The sequence below is a fragment of the Malaya genurostris genome, chromosome 2, assembly GCF_030247185.1.
Source record: "Malaya genurostris strain Urasoe2022 chromosome 2, Malgen_1.1, whole genome shotgun sequence".
NCBI lineage: Eukaryota > Metazoa > Arthropoda > Insecta > Diptera > Culicidae > Malaya > Malaya genurostris.
The window spans coordinates 145972275-145987638 of record NC_080571.1 but is presented as its reverse complement, the minus strand read 5'-3'; the positions used below and the strand labels follow the sequence as shown (position 1 = coordinate 145987638).

Sequence of the window (15364 nt, the reverse complement as noted above, 5' to 3'; positions counted from 1 at the left end):
ACGTAAATCCTAGCATGAATCCGATACCCCCACGAACGAAAAAATATCAGGAGAGCTCTTCTGGGCCTTGGATAGTCTTTTTTAGACGTATATCAAAGCCATTAAACATTTTACAAATTAATAAAGGTTTGACATCACGATACTCTTCAATCAAAGAGATCATAAAAGTAAATAACGATAAAATTCGTGTTGTGGTAAATAATTTGAAACACGCGAATGATATTGTCTCTTCGGAACATTTCATTAAAGAGTATAAAGTTACATACCCTCCAAAGATGTCGAAATTGACGGTGTTGTTACCGAAGCGAGTCTTTCGGTAGATGATTTACTCAAGCATGGTGTTGGTCGTTTCAAGAACTCTATACTTGAGGGTGTGAAAATACTGGAGTGCAAACAACTGTACTCAGTAGTTCATGAAGAGGGAAAAAAAGTTTATCGCCCATCAGACTCGTTTCGAGTGACATTTGCCGGGTCTGCGTTGCCGTCCCATGTCTATGTCGATAAAATTCGCCTCCCTGTTCGGCTTTTTGTTCCAAATGTAATGAATTGTACGAACTGCAAAAAATTCGGCCACACAGCTACTTACTGTAGTAATAAACCAAAATGTATGAAGTGTGAAGGGCCTCATAAAGATAATGATTGCAACAAGGAAATTGAAAAATGTATTTATTGTGGAGAAAGTCCTCATGAGGATATTTCAGTATGCACTGCATTTAAAGTACACAAAGACAAAATTAAGCTTTCTTTAAAAGCACGGTCTAAGCGCACATATGCAGAAGTGCTTAAAACGGTCATTGATGTCCCCCCTTTGGAAACCGAAAACGAGTTTTCAAATCTAGAGGAACCAGAGGACTCTGACTCTGACGAAAATAGTGAAGGTAATTCGTTTATCACTACCCAAGGGTCAGTTAAGAGAAAGAAGTCTTCTTCCAAATTACCAAAAAAGACACCTAAAATTTCATCTTCAAAAAAAGATCCCCGTGTTAAACAAAAAAAGTCAAAACCAAAGACTGTGCCTCCTGGTTTGTCAAATTCACAAATCAATCCAGGATCTAGCACAGAAAAAGATAATAATCCTGTGGGCTCCATTTCACAGCCTCCAACAGGATTATTGAAGTTTTCGGAAATTGTTGAATGGATTTTCTCAGCATTCAATATATCTGAACCCTTAAAGACCCTCATAATGGCATTCCTTCCAATAGCTAGAACCTTTTTGAAGCAGTTATCAGCTCAATGGCCAATTGTCTCAGGTTTTGTATCTTTTGATGAATAATTTATCACCCGCCGCAAATGATACAATCACTGTCCTGCAGTGGAATTGTCGAAGCATCATGCCAAAACTTGATTCATTTAAAATTTTATTGCATAGTCAAAAATGTGATGTATTTGCTTTATGCGAAACATGGCTTACTTCGAACATAGCTTTAAATTTTAATGATTTTAACATTATACGTCTCGATAGAGACTCTCCGTATGGTGGAGTGCTTTTGGGAATTAAGAAATGCTATTCCTTTTATAGATTAAACATTCCTTCAACTTCTAGTATAGAAGTTGTTGCTTGCCAAATAAACATTAAAGGCAAAGATATTTGCATAGCTTCGGTTTATATTCCTCCAAAAGCACAAGTTGGACAGCGACAGCTTAATGAAATGGTTGAAGCCCTTCCTGCTCCACGATTGATTCTGGGGGATTTAAATTCGCACGGAATGATGTGGGGTTCCGTTTACAATGATAGCAGATCATCTTTAATACAAAACATTTGTGACAATTTTAACATGACGGTATTAAATATGGGTAGCATGACACGGATTCCAAGACCTCCTGCACGCCCAAGTGCATTAGATCTATCTCTTTGCTCAACATCAATACGACTAGATTACACCTGGAAAATATTGCCTGATTTACACGGTAGCGATCATTTACCAATCATCATCTCAATTAGCAATAGCAATTGCATTGCTACTTCAGCTAGTATTCCATACGATTTGACAAAAAATATCGACTGGATTAAATACCAAAGTAGTATCTCTAGTATTTTGAATTCAATGGAAGAGCTCCCTCCACTTGAAGAATATGACTTCCTCATTTGTTCGATTCTGGAGGCAGCAGAACAATCCCAAACTAAACGCTTTCCTGGGCCAACGACTAACAGAAGTCCTCCCAACCCCTGGTGGGACAAAGAGTGCTCAGAGGCTAAACTCGCAAAACAAAATGCTTGCAAGACGTTTCTAAAACGGGGAGGAGGAACTCCTCAGAATTTTGAAAAACTTATGATTTTAGAAACCAAGTACAAGAGCATACTTCGAGCCAAAAAATGTAGCTATTGGAGAAATTTTGTCGAAGGTTTGTCAAGAGAAACCTCAATGAGCACTCTTTGGAACACGGCCAGACGAATGAGGAATCGTAACGTAGGAAATGAGAGTGAGGAGTACTCGAATCGATGGATATTTGATTTTGCGAGGAAAGTTTGCCCAGATTCTGTTCCTACGCAGAGCATTATACGGGAATCTCCTCCAAATAATGGTTTTATTAATAACCCATTTTCAATGATGGAATTTTCTATAGCACTCTTGTCTTGTAACAATAACGCTCCTGGGTTGGACAGAATTAAATTCAACTTGGTGAAGAATCTGCCCGACCTCGCAAAAAGACGTTTGTTGGAATTGTTCAACAAGCTTCTTGAGCAAAATATTGTTCCACCTGACTGGAGGCAAGTGAAAGTTATCGCCATTCAAAAGCCGGGGAAACCAGCTTCCAATCACAACTCATATAGACCCATTGCGATGTTGTCCTGCATCAGAAAATTGTTCGAAAAAATTATTCTACGACGTCTCGACACTTGGGTCGAGACGAACGGTTTGTTGTCAGATACTCAGTTTGGCTTCCGTAGAAATAAAGGGACGAATGATTGCCTTGCATTACTTTCGTCTGACATCCAAATTGCCTTCGCTCAAAAGCAACAAATGGCATCTGTATTTTTAGACATTAAAGGAGCATTTGATTCAGTTTCCATTGATGTTCTTTCAGACAAGCTCCACCAACATGGACTCCCAGCGGTTATAAATAATTATTTGCACAACCTTTTGTCAGAGAAACGCATGCATTTTTCATATGGCGATTTGACAACATTCAGAATTAGCTACATGGGTCTACCGCAAGGCTCATGCCTCAGTCCGCTCCTTTATAATTTTTACGTTAATTACATTGACAGCTGTCTTGTAACCCCATGTACACTAAGACAATTGGCAGATGATGGCGTGGTTTCAGTTACTGGACCCAAAGCTATTGATCTGCATAAACCATTGCAAGATACCTTAGATAACTTGTCCGTTTGGGCTGTTCATCTGGGTATCGAATTCTCTGCGGAGAAAACAGAGTTAGTCGTCTTTTCAAGAAAGCATGATCCCGCGCAGCTTCAGCTCCATATGATGGGAAGAATGATCCAACAGGTTTTAACTTTTAAATACCTCGGGGTGTGGTTTGATTCCAAATGCACGTGGGGAGGACACATTAGGTATCTGATAACGAAATGCCAACAAAGAGTAAATTTTCTTCGAACAATAACAGGATCTTGGTGGGGTTCTCATCCGCAAGATCTAATAAAATTGTATCAAACAACGATACTTTCAGTGATGGAATATGGATGCGTTTGTTTTCGTTCCGCTGCAAACTCTCATATTATCAAACTTGAGCGAATTCAGTACCGTTGTTTGCGAATTGCCTTAGGCTGCATGCATTCAACACATACAATGAGTCTTGAAGTTCTGGCGGGAGTTCTTCCATTAAAAGATCGATTTTGGGAGCTTTCATCACGCCTGCTAATAAGATGTGAGGTGCTGAATCCCATGGTAATTAATAATTTCGAACGACTAGTCGAGCTTCGATCTCAAACAAAATTCATGACAGTATATTTTAACCATATGTCACAGGAAATCAACCCTTCAAGATATATTCCTATCCGTGTCAGCATCCTAAGTACCCCTGACTCAACTTTATTTTTCGATACATCCATGCAGCGCGAAGTGCGTGGAATCCCGGATCATCTACGCTCGACGGAAATCCCAAAAATATTTTCAAGTAAGTTCAGGCATATTGACTCTGAGAAAATGTTTTACACGGACGGATCGCGAATTGAAGAAGCGACAGGGTTTGGTATGTTCAACAATAATGTTTCGGCCTCATTTAGGCTTCAAGAACCTGCATCTGTTTATATAGCAGAGCTAGCAGCAGTTCATTATAGTTTGAGTGTAATCGTCACATTATCTCCAAACCATTATTTCCTCTTCACAGATAGTTTGAGTGCAATTGAAGCCATTCGCTCAAACATGACTGGCAAGACTGAACCGTTTTTCCTGGGCAAAATAAAACAGTGCCTGAACGACATATTGAACAATAATTATCTAATCACTATAGTCTGGGTCCCGGCTCATTGCTCCATTCCTGGCAATGAAAGAGCCGATATTTTAGCCAAACGTGGTGCTATTGAGGGTGAAATTTATGAGCGACCGATTGCTTTCAACGAATTCTATAGCTCGTCTCGCCAAAGAACACTTGCCAGCTGGCAAGCTTCTTGGGATTGAGATGATCTGGGTCGGTGGATGCACTCAATTATTCCGAAAATATCGACAAAGGCATGGTTCAGGGGACTGGATGTGAGTAGGGATTTCATTCGTGTGATGTCCAGACTCATGTCCAATCACTACACGTTAAATGCACATCTCCTTCGAATTGGGCTCTCCGAGACTAATCATTGTGCTTGCGGAGAAGGTTATCGGGATATTGATCATGTCGTTTGGACATGCGTGGAGTATCGTGATGTCAGATCTCAACTAATAAATTCTTTGCGTACCCAAGGTAGACTATCCAATATCCCAGTTCGAGACATTCTTGCTTGTCGTGACCTTTCATACATGAAACTTATTTATCGTTTCATAAAGAAAATTGGAGTTTCAATTTAATAAAGGCCCCTTTTAAGACTTAGTTCTGATCCCAGCTGCGTCCATGAGTTCAACCAATAGCTAAATTAGAATAAAAATTATGTAATGATACTAGCAAACTCGAAACAGTTTATGAAATTATCAACAAAATGTCTGAAAATAACAGCTTATTTTATAATTTATAGAAGTTAATCGTTTGGTTCAAATAATATTTCCGAGTAGATTTCATAATTAATGACGAGTTACCTAAGATGATATTTAAGCTATAAGAGAATATGTTTTAATAAATTCAAAACGTTGTGACTATGTTAGAATTAAATTAGGATAAGAATATTATGTAAAAGTGATGCTACGGCGAAGAAAATTTTATGTAAACTGCCTTAAGAAATAAACGTATTTATGAAAAAAAAATTAATTAAACAAGAACTGTATTGAGAGTACACACATCATGCAACAACTACTGTATTTTTCCTTAAACAATAAACGGTTTGACTTAAACTGTTTAAATTATCATGCGGTCCACCGCACATGCTTTCTGGTGAGTTGGCTTAAAACTACTAACTGCTACTCCGAAATCTGGTTATCATCATCCTTCGCCGCCTTTTTGCGATGTTTTTCATCGGCCAAAAGAGCAGGATGCTGCTAAACGTTCATCTCTTTTATATACGGAATCGATGATCGTCCTTTTTACACGTACGTTCGGATACAGTAATCGATTTGCTACCTATAGCTGCTATGGTAAAGATGATCAGGTTATCTCTGTTGTAGTGATCTCACGGTGCTGCACTAAATGATGTCTTCATTTGTGGTTCCATCTACATTGATATGGAGCATCATCAGTAGACCTCAAGGTTGTAGTTAAAGGTGGCTGATCATGTTAGCAAATACCGGCAATGGTTTAATATCATTGAATTGTGTAGATTGTAGCCGGGTACGCATATAAAAACTGGCTCCTCTGATTTTCATTTTATTCAAATTTTTCAAATATCTTAATATTTTTTTTCAAATAAAATTTTATTGGGCTCATTTGCTTTAGCTTAACGTGGCCGATTGTCTGGTTGTTAGGGAGAGAGAAAGGGATGCCGTATTACGGGGCGGCATACTCACCTAGAGTTAGTAAGGGGATATAGGGAGGGTGGGACCTACACAGTATTGAATTGAAATTTGAATACATCATTTGTTTGTGGGATACATCTTTTAGACACACTTTGCGTTCGATGAATCTTCATGTTCTTCAGCTTGTAGCAATGAAGAAATTTTTCTGGATTGTGATGCTTTGTTGGTGTGACGTTTTTGGATAGCTTCCAGCAACTCAGTCAGTTCAAGGCAGGTGCATGCTCCGAATCATCGTTTGTACAGGCCATACTATCAGCAGCGTAAAGAAGAATGCGATAGAGCTGTAGACGAGAAAGAAATAGGGAGAGCACTAAATTTGAGCATTAATAGTTTTCAAGAAGTTGTAGATATAGTCATATAAGGAATATTCCGAGTTGCCAAGACGTCGCGGACTGGTACGAAGGGTGGTATACCTCGAGCCCGAAGGGAACCTATGAGTTGGGACCTGGCATCACAATACTCGACACACCTCCAAACAGCATGCTCGATGTCATGATAACCCTCACCGTAAACGCAGACACCACTCTCGGCGAGCCCCACACGACGGAGATGCGCGCTGAACATATAATGATTAGACATAAGCCTTGACATTATACGAATAAAGTCTCGGCTCACGTCTGACCCCCGGAACCAAGCTTTCGTCAATACCTGTGGAATTATTGAGTGTAACCATCGACCCAGAGTTCCACTATTCCATGTATCTTGCCAGCTGACTAAAGCTTTCTGACGACAATCAAAAAATTCATTGAAGCAAATTGGTCTTTCATAAATGTCACCTTCTAGTGCGCCCACCTTGGCTAGTGAGTCCGCCCTCTCATTACCCCGTATGGAACAATGTGAAGGGACCCAAACCAAGGTAATCTGGCATGATGTTTCAGATAGACCACTCAATTGTTCCCGTATTTTCCCCAGAAAATACGGTGAGTGCTTCCCAGGCTTCACTGAACGGAGAGCCTCAATCGAGCTGAGACTGTCCGTTACAATGAAGTAGTGATCTGTGGGCAGAGTGTCAATGATCTCAAGGGTTTACTGAATTGTAGCTAGTTCTGTGACGTAAACTGAAGCTGGATCACTGAATTTATAGGTAGCGGTGAAATTTACATTGAATCCGTCATTGTAGAACATCATCTCACAGTCAACTGATCTAAATTTATTGTGAAACAATTTTGGAATCACTTGAGGGTGTATGGGATCCGGAATTTCTCGAAACTCTTCTTCTTTCAAGGATGTATCGAAAATTACAGTAGGATATGAAGTATCCAAGAGTTGAACACGGTTAGAAACAAACGAAGAAGGATTTATTTTCTGAGTCATGTAATCAAAATACAAGGACATATAACGGGTTTGAGAATTAAACTCGACAAGCCTGTCTTTGTTTTCAATAACCATTGGATTCAAGATGTCGCATCGGATGAGCAGACGATATGAGAGCCAGCACTTCAAGACTCATTTTATGAGTCGATTGCATGCACCCCAAGGCAATGCGCAAACAACGATACTGAATTATTTCCAGCTTAATGAAATGGGTGTTCGCCGCGGATCGGAAGCAGAAGCATCCATATTCCATAACGGACAATATCGTTGTTTGTTACAACCTGATCAGGTCTCCTGGGTGGGCACCCCGCCATGATCCGGTTATTGTACGAAGAAAGTTAATTCTCTGCTGGCATTTTTGTATCAGATTCCTAATGTGACATCCCCAGGTGCCTTTGGAGTCGAACCAGACTCCAAGATATTCGAATTTGAAGACCTGAGCTATGGTTTCACCCCTTAGTTGAAGCTGTAATTGGGCTGGTTCTCGCTTCCTCGAAAATAAAACTAGTTCAGTTTTCTCCGTAGAGAATTCGATAGCCAGTTGAAGAGCCCATGTTGATAAGTTGGCAAGAGTATCTTGTAACGGCCCGTGCAGATCGCCCGCTTTGGGTCCTATAATGGACACAACGCTGTCGTCGGCAAGTTGTCTTAGCGTGCAAGATGTGTTGATACATTTATCGATGTCGTTTACGTAAAAATTGTATAGGAGGGGGCTTAAACATGAGCCCTGAGAAAGATCCATGTAACTAAATCTTAATGTTGTTAAATCACCATGCTCGAAATGCATGTGTTTCTCAGACAATAGATTAGATAAAAAGTTGTTCAAGCTAGGTGAAAGACCATGCTGATGCAACTTCTCAGATAGAATATCAATGGAAACTGAATCAAATGCCCCCTTGACGTCGAGGAAAACTGGTGCCATTTGTTCTTTACGAGCAAATGCCATTTGAATTTCTGTTGAGAGCAACGCAAGACAATCGTTCGTTCCTTTGCCCCTGCGAAAACCGAATTGTGTATCTGAAAGCAAGCCATTAGTTTCGACCCAATTGTCTAGATGGAAGAGAATCATCTTCTCCAACAATTTCCGAATACAGGAGAGCATAGCAATCAGCTGATACGTCAAAGTCCGTCAAAAAACCGTCGCCAATAACCGCGTTTCTTAGCTTTAATCAAACTTTTTTAATCAAACGCGTGAAACATTGATTGTCTCCGATGATCTTAGACCACTGGTGATTGAAACCAAGATCGGCAAGTGATCACTACCGTGAGGATAATAGATTACCTTCCACTTGAAATCTAACTGTAGCGAAGTCGAGCACAGGGATAAATCCAGCGCGCTTGCGCGGTAAGGAGGTCTAGGATACCGTGTCATTTCTTCCGTGTTAAGAATGGTCATATTGAAGTTGTCACACAGATCTTGGATTAACGAAGAGAGATTATTATCATATAGGCAGCCCCATCCCGTACCATGGGAGCTAAAGTCTCCTAAAACTAACCGTGGTGTGGGAAGCAGTTCCATGATGTCTGCGAGTAGTCGATGCCCTATCGAGACTCTGGGAGGAATGTAGATGGATGCTATACTTTGCCTTTAATATTGATTTGGCAAGCAACAACTTCAATTCCTGGTATCGAGGGGAGATTAATTCTATAAAATGAATGGCACTTTTTGATTCCTAAAAGTACCCCTCCATAAGAGTCGTCCCAATCGAGGTGAATAATATTGTAATTGTGGAAGTCTAAGGTAATGTTAGATGTAAGCTGTGTTTCATACAGGCAAAATGCATCGCAGTTACGAGTATTTAGCAGGTATTTGAAAGAATCAAGTTTTGGGATGATACTTCTGCAATTCCACTGGAGTACAGTGATAATATCTTGGATTTCTAATGATAAATTAGCCATCGAATGATACGATCGCTGAGAGGATGGGCCATTGTTCGGATAACTGTTTTAAAAATATTCTTACTGTTGGTATCAAAGCAGTTAAAAGATTTCTAAGAGGATCAGTAATATTGAAGGCTGTTAGTATCCAGTCCATGATATCAGAGAATCTCAGCAATCCAGATTTTGTCAGTTTTTCTTACTGTGATTTGGGGTTATTAGGGTGTTTTGATGCCCCTGGAAGTGCTGGATGCTCCTTATTATAGTTTCCCAAATCTGGTGGAATTTGCTTCGGTTCAGAGCCAGCACTTTTCGTTTCTTTTTTATTATTCTGCGACGAAGACAGTCTAACACCTTTACGAGGAAGCTTGGGAGAGACCGAGTTTGGTCTTTTCCTGCTTCCTCCAGGCAATGGGTAAAATGTTCCTTCGCCGGGGTCGTGTCAGACCTATCTTCATCAACTGGCAAGAGAGAAAATGGGATCTCAGGGTGCGATGAAACCGTTCTTTTTAATATTTCCGCGTAAGACCGCTTCGAACGCTGCTTCACTGCTTCATGGAGACCTTTAGTTTTTCTTCCCGCTGTATGCACGTTGGGCACACCGAGATATCATAAAGACTTCCGCCACAGTAAATGCATTTTCAGCAGTCTTCCTGCAGGAATCGTCCTCATGGGCCTCTCCACATTTACCGCATCGCGGTTTATTACAACAGAAGGTGGCCGTGTGTCCAAATTGTTTGTAATTGGAACAGTGCATCGCCCGTGGTACACACATGCGTACAGGTAGACGAACCCCTTCCAATACCAAATAATTTGGGAGCAATTGTTTTCATTCCAGTATTTTCACTGACTGAAAGCCGGGGTTTTTGAAACGACCTACTCCGTCCTTCATCAGATCTTCGATTGTCAGGCTCTCATCACAGACCACACCGTCGATCTCCACAACACGAGACGGGATGTACACGCGGTACTCCCTCGTGAAAAGCTCACTAGCAGAAATCTGATTTGCTTGCTTCAGGTCGGACACGACGACGCGCAACTTGTTTGGCGACATTTTGTCTATAGATTTTATTGCCGAGTAATGCTTTGTCAGATCTCGAGCTATATTCATAACTCGAAGTGATTTCAATATGGGCTTGAAGTATACCGCCCTCGGACCCCCCGAGCCATAGTCCTGATAAATTTTACGACGAGGAGTTGGTTTCTCAGAGGAGGGAACGGAATCCTCCAGTTGTGACATCTCGAATTCAGAGTCTAAATGCTCTACTTCTTCACCCACATACGAGGAATCCTCCTCTGGACCATCTCCATCGCCATTATTAGTCATATTTTGTGTGCGGGAGCAGTGGAATCTACCACACTTTTGAAGGTAATAGAAAAAACCTGTTTTAATCCACCTAGTGGTGTAATGATGCCTTTCTCATATCAATCATACTATCATATATATATATATATATATATATATATATATATATATATATATATATATATATATATATATATATATATATATATATATATATATATATATATATATATATATATATATATATATATATATATATATATAAATAATACTGTGGTATTCTTCAAAATTATTTTTCTTCGATTCTTAAAAGAATAACCGAAATAGATTTGTTTTACCGTCTACTAATAAAAACTATCAATTGGAAAAGATTTGAGGTCGATTTAGAAAACTTTTTACGGTTTTTCGTTCTTTTCAGTGATGGTATAAAATCTTTAACACACTTTACCCTATATTTCCGGATCCGGAAGTTGGATCGTGATGAAGTTCAGGAATTACACAGGACCTTTCATTTGAACCTAAGTTTTTGAAAATCGGTCGCGCCATCTATGAGAAAAGTTAGAACACATATTTTCATTTTTTGCACATTTTACCCATTAACTCCGGAACCGGAAGTCGGATCCGAATAATATGCAGGAGTTTTGTATGGGACCACAAGACCTTTCATTTGAATCTAGGTTTGTGAAAATCGGTTCAGTCATCTCCGAGAAAAGTTAGTGCACTTATTTTCACAATTTTTTGCTCATTCCGAAACTGGAAGTCGGCTCCAAATAATATTCAGGAATTTTGTATGGGACCACGAGACCTTTCATTTGAATCTCAGTTTGCGAAAATCGGTTCAGCCATCTCCGAGAAAAGTTAGTGCAAAAAACGTTACATACACACATACGCACATACACACACATACACCTACATACACACACAGACATTTTGCGTACTTGACGAACTGAGTCGAATGGTATATGACACTCGGCCCTCCGGGCCTCGGTTCAAAAGTCGGTTTTCACAGTGATTGCAAAACCTTTCTATATGAGAAAGGCAAAAAAAATTTTTTCTTCGATTCTTAAAAGAATAACCGAAATCGGTTTGTTTGACCGTCTACTGATAAAAAACCATCAAATTGGAAAAGATTTGAGGCCGATTTAGAAAATTTTTCAAGGTTTTTTCTCATTTTCAGTGATGGTATACAATTTTTAACACACTTTACCCTATATTTCCAGATCCGGAAGTCGGATCCACATGAAATTCAGGAATAACGCATGGGACCACAGGACCTTTCATTTGAACCTAAGTTTGTGAAAATCGGTCGCGGCATCTATGAGAAAAGTTAGAACACATATTTTCTTTTTTTTTTGCACATTTTACCCCATAACTCCCGAACCGGAAGTCGGATCCAAATAATATTCAGGAATTTGGTATGGGACCACAAGACCTTTGATTTGAATTTAAGTTTGTGAAAATCGATTAAGCCATCTCTGAGAAAAATTAGTGCAATTATTTTCACAATTTGTTGCACATTTTACCCCATAATTCCGGATCCGGAAGTCGGATCCAAATAATATTCAGGAATTTTGTATGGGAGCACGAGACCTTTCATTAAGTTTATGAAAATCGGTTCAGCCATCTCCGAGAAAAGTTAGTGCAAAAAAACGTTACATACACACATACGCACATACACACACACATACAAACACAGACATTTTGTGTACTCGACGAACTGAGTCGAATGGTATATGACACTCGGCCCTCCGGGCCTCGGTTCAAAAGTCGGTTTTCACAGTGATTGCATAACCTTTCTATATGAGAAAGGCAAAACAGAAGTGAAGAAATTTAGAAAGTAGTAGAAAGAATAAAAAAGTTTTAAAGGTGCTTAACTAGTATGGCACGATGAGCTGTTGGATGATTTAATCATTCGTTCCTTTTTGCGTAACCTTGAAGTCCACCGGTCGACTTGTAGATCGTAAACAATTGCGGTGTTATTGCCCAATAGTGCTCGGTGAAACAAAAGAATTCACTGCTGCTACCGATGCGACGTCTCTGCACAAAACTTGCTTTGTTTGCCAAAATCTACGCTGCTATATTAGAGTGCTTATACTTCAGCCCTTGCTGAGATAAGCACCTTCGCCGATGTCGATTATAAAAACGCGTGTTTGCTTATCGAACACTCGGATACGAATGACCAAAAAAATCTTAATTGAAAAAAATCTGGAATATTTTTGAAATTATGGGAAACCTTTCTGATTTTTTTCAGAATTTTTAAAAATGTATTCCATGTAAAAATGTTCATATTTTTTTAACTTTCTTTATTCGCACTTACAATTTTAGTACCGCTCTAGGTTGTATATCAAAACAAAATCATTTATATGAATATTACACTGTATTCTTTCAGCATTTTAAAAAAATGTGGACGGGTAAAATAACAGACTTTAAAAAATGATTGATTCGAAAAACCATGCAAATTATCATCCGATGGGGACTCATGGTATTTAGTTCCGAAATCATACACCAGTCGCCTTCAAAACTAAATACCATACGTTTTTATCTACAACTTAAGTTCGGGGCTTGAGTATTGACGTAATTAGTAATGATAAAATAATTTCATTTCTTATGTCATTTACACACACCCGGCTCGATTTACCCAGCAATAATGTAGGGAATGAACATGTGTGCAAGCGGACGGTAATTCAATAATAAGGGTACTAATGAATTAATAAGTATTAAGTTTTTAATATACTGAACTGATCAGTAATTCTTCTAACAATTTTCGTATTCATATCAATGTAAGTACACAGTCAAAGTCTTGGAATTACATTCCTTTTGTGGAATTTGGCCTTTCTGTTTCAACAGACTTCGCAGCCGATTCGTAGTGTACAGAATCATTGCATGGCTAGTACTATGGATCCTACTGACACTAAGAATCCTTCCAGGTCGGGGCTCGAACATTCGACAACTGGCTTGTAAGGCCAGCATCCTACGCATCGTACACAGTAGTTAACTTTAATCACTAAGTTTTGCTATATTTGGTGTAAGCGATAAGGAATATTTAAATAAAGTTCTTTCGTAGAATCGAATGTTCATAGAATTTACTTGTACTTAGTGATCTTTTCTGGTGTTTAATGGAATACTTTTCTCACGTTTCAACTCAAGCCCGAACTTTTCTTTTCTGTATCTAGAAGTCGTTTCCGTACAATCAAAATTATGATCACTCTTTTCCAACCTTTCAAGACTCCGTCCGAAGACTACGTTACCCTCCATGTAATCGATTCACCTTGCTCGCTATGCTTCTCTTTTTCTTGAGCCTTCCGAATCACATTCAAGAATCATTTTCAAATGTTTGCCGTCTGTTTTCCTGATGACATGCCCAACCGATTGTAGCTATCCAATTTTAGCTCAACGTATGATAGGTGGATCTCAAAGCAGCTGTTGAAAACCGTGGTTCAGCTTTCTTGTTGAACAATTTCAGGAAACTTGGCTATTCATACCATGTGACACAGAACGTCGACTAACAGTTTGCCATAAAACTTTATCATGCAGAAATTTTATGCAATCTCTTATGTTATTTAAACCGAGTAGTAAAAATTAGTGTCATATACCATTCGACTCAGTTAATCGAACTAAGCAATCTCTCTCTTAAATTTAACGGTTTAAATTTTTGTTGTATTCGAAAATATGCAGTAATTTTTTATAGAATCATAAGATATTTCATTTGACCCTAAGATTAGGAATATCGGTTTTGAGTCCAAGTTAGAAATTTTTTTATGGTTTTTGTTTCGCCGGTTTAAATGACGGTGTACAATATTCAACACACTTTACCCTACAACTCCGGATCCGGATGTCGGATCCGAATGAAATTCAGGAATTCCGTATGGGATCGTTGGAACTTTCATTTGAATTCAAGTTTGTGGAAATCGGTCTAACCATCGCTGAGAAAAGTGAGTGAGATCCATTTTGGTATATAGGACCACTATTTCCAGTGCTTCCGGAACCGGAGATCGCGAACCAGGATAGCCGGTATCGGTTTGTTTAGTTTCCTACTGATAATGGCTATCGATTTTTGCAGTTAAGAAAATTTTTGCGTGTTTTGTTTCGCCGGTTTAAGTTACGGTGTACAATACTTGACACACTTTACCCTATAACTCCGAAACCGGAAGTTGGATCCTGATGAAAATCAAAAATTCCGTATGGGACCGCAGGACCTTTTATTTGAATTTAAGTTTGTGGAAACCGGTCCAATCATCGGTTAATCAAAAACAGGTTATTTTCAAAAGTGCTATATCTAACATTGAGCTAACAGTACAGAGGCCATTTGTTGTTTTTGAGCGAAGGCAATTTGGATGTCAGACGAAAGTAATGCAAGGCAATCATTCGTCCCTTCATTTCTTTGGAAGCCAAATTGAGTATCTGACAACAAACCTTTCGTCTCAACCCAAGTGTTGAGACCAATATTTTTTTCGAACAATTTTCTGATGCAGGACAACATTGCAATGGGTCTATATGAGTTGTGATTGGAAGCTGGTTTCCCCGGCTTTTGAATGGCGATAACTTTCACTTACCTCCAGTCAGGTGGAACAATATTTTGCTCAAGAAACTTGTGGAACAATCCCAACAAACGTCTTTTCGCGAGGTCGGCAGATTCTTCATCAAGTTGAATTTAATTCTGTCCAACCCAGGAGCGTTATTGTTACAAGACATGAGTGTTATGGAAAATTCCATCATTGAAAAGGGGCTATCAATGGAATAATCATTTGAAGAAGACTTCCTAGTAATGCTATGCGTAGGAACATAATTTGGACAAACTTTCCTCGCAAAATTA

General features: G+C 39.2%; 1 protein-coding gene across 4 annotated transcripts in view; it reads left to right on the top strand.

Annotated features, from left to right (window-relative positions):
- LOC131430684 (O-acyltransferase like protein) overlaps positions 1–15364 on the top strand; it is an 812547-nt gene that overhangs the window by 339480 nt on the left and 457703 nt on the right. The gene's annotated exons all lie outside the window — the stretch shown is intronic.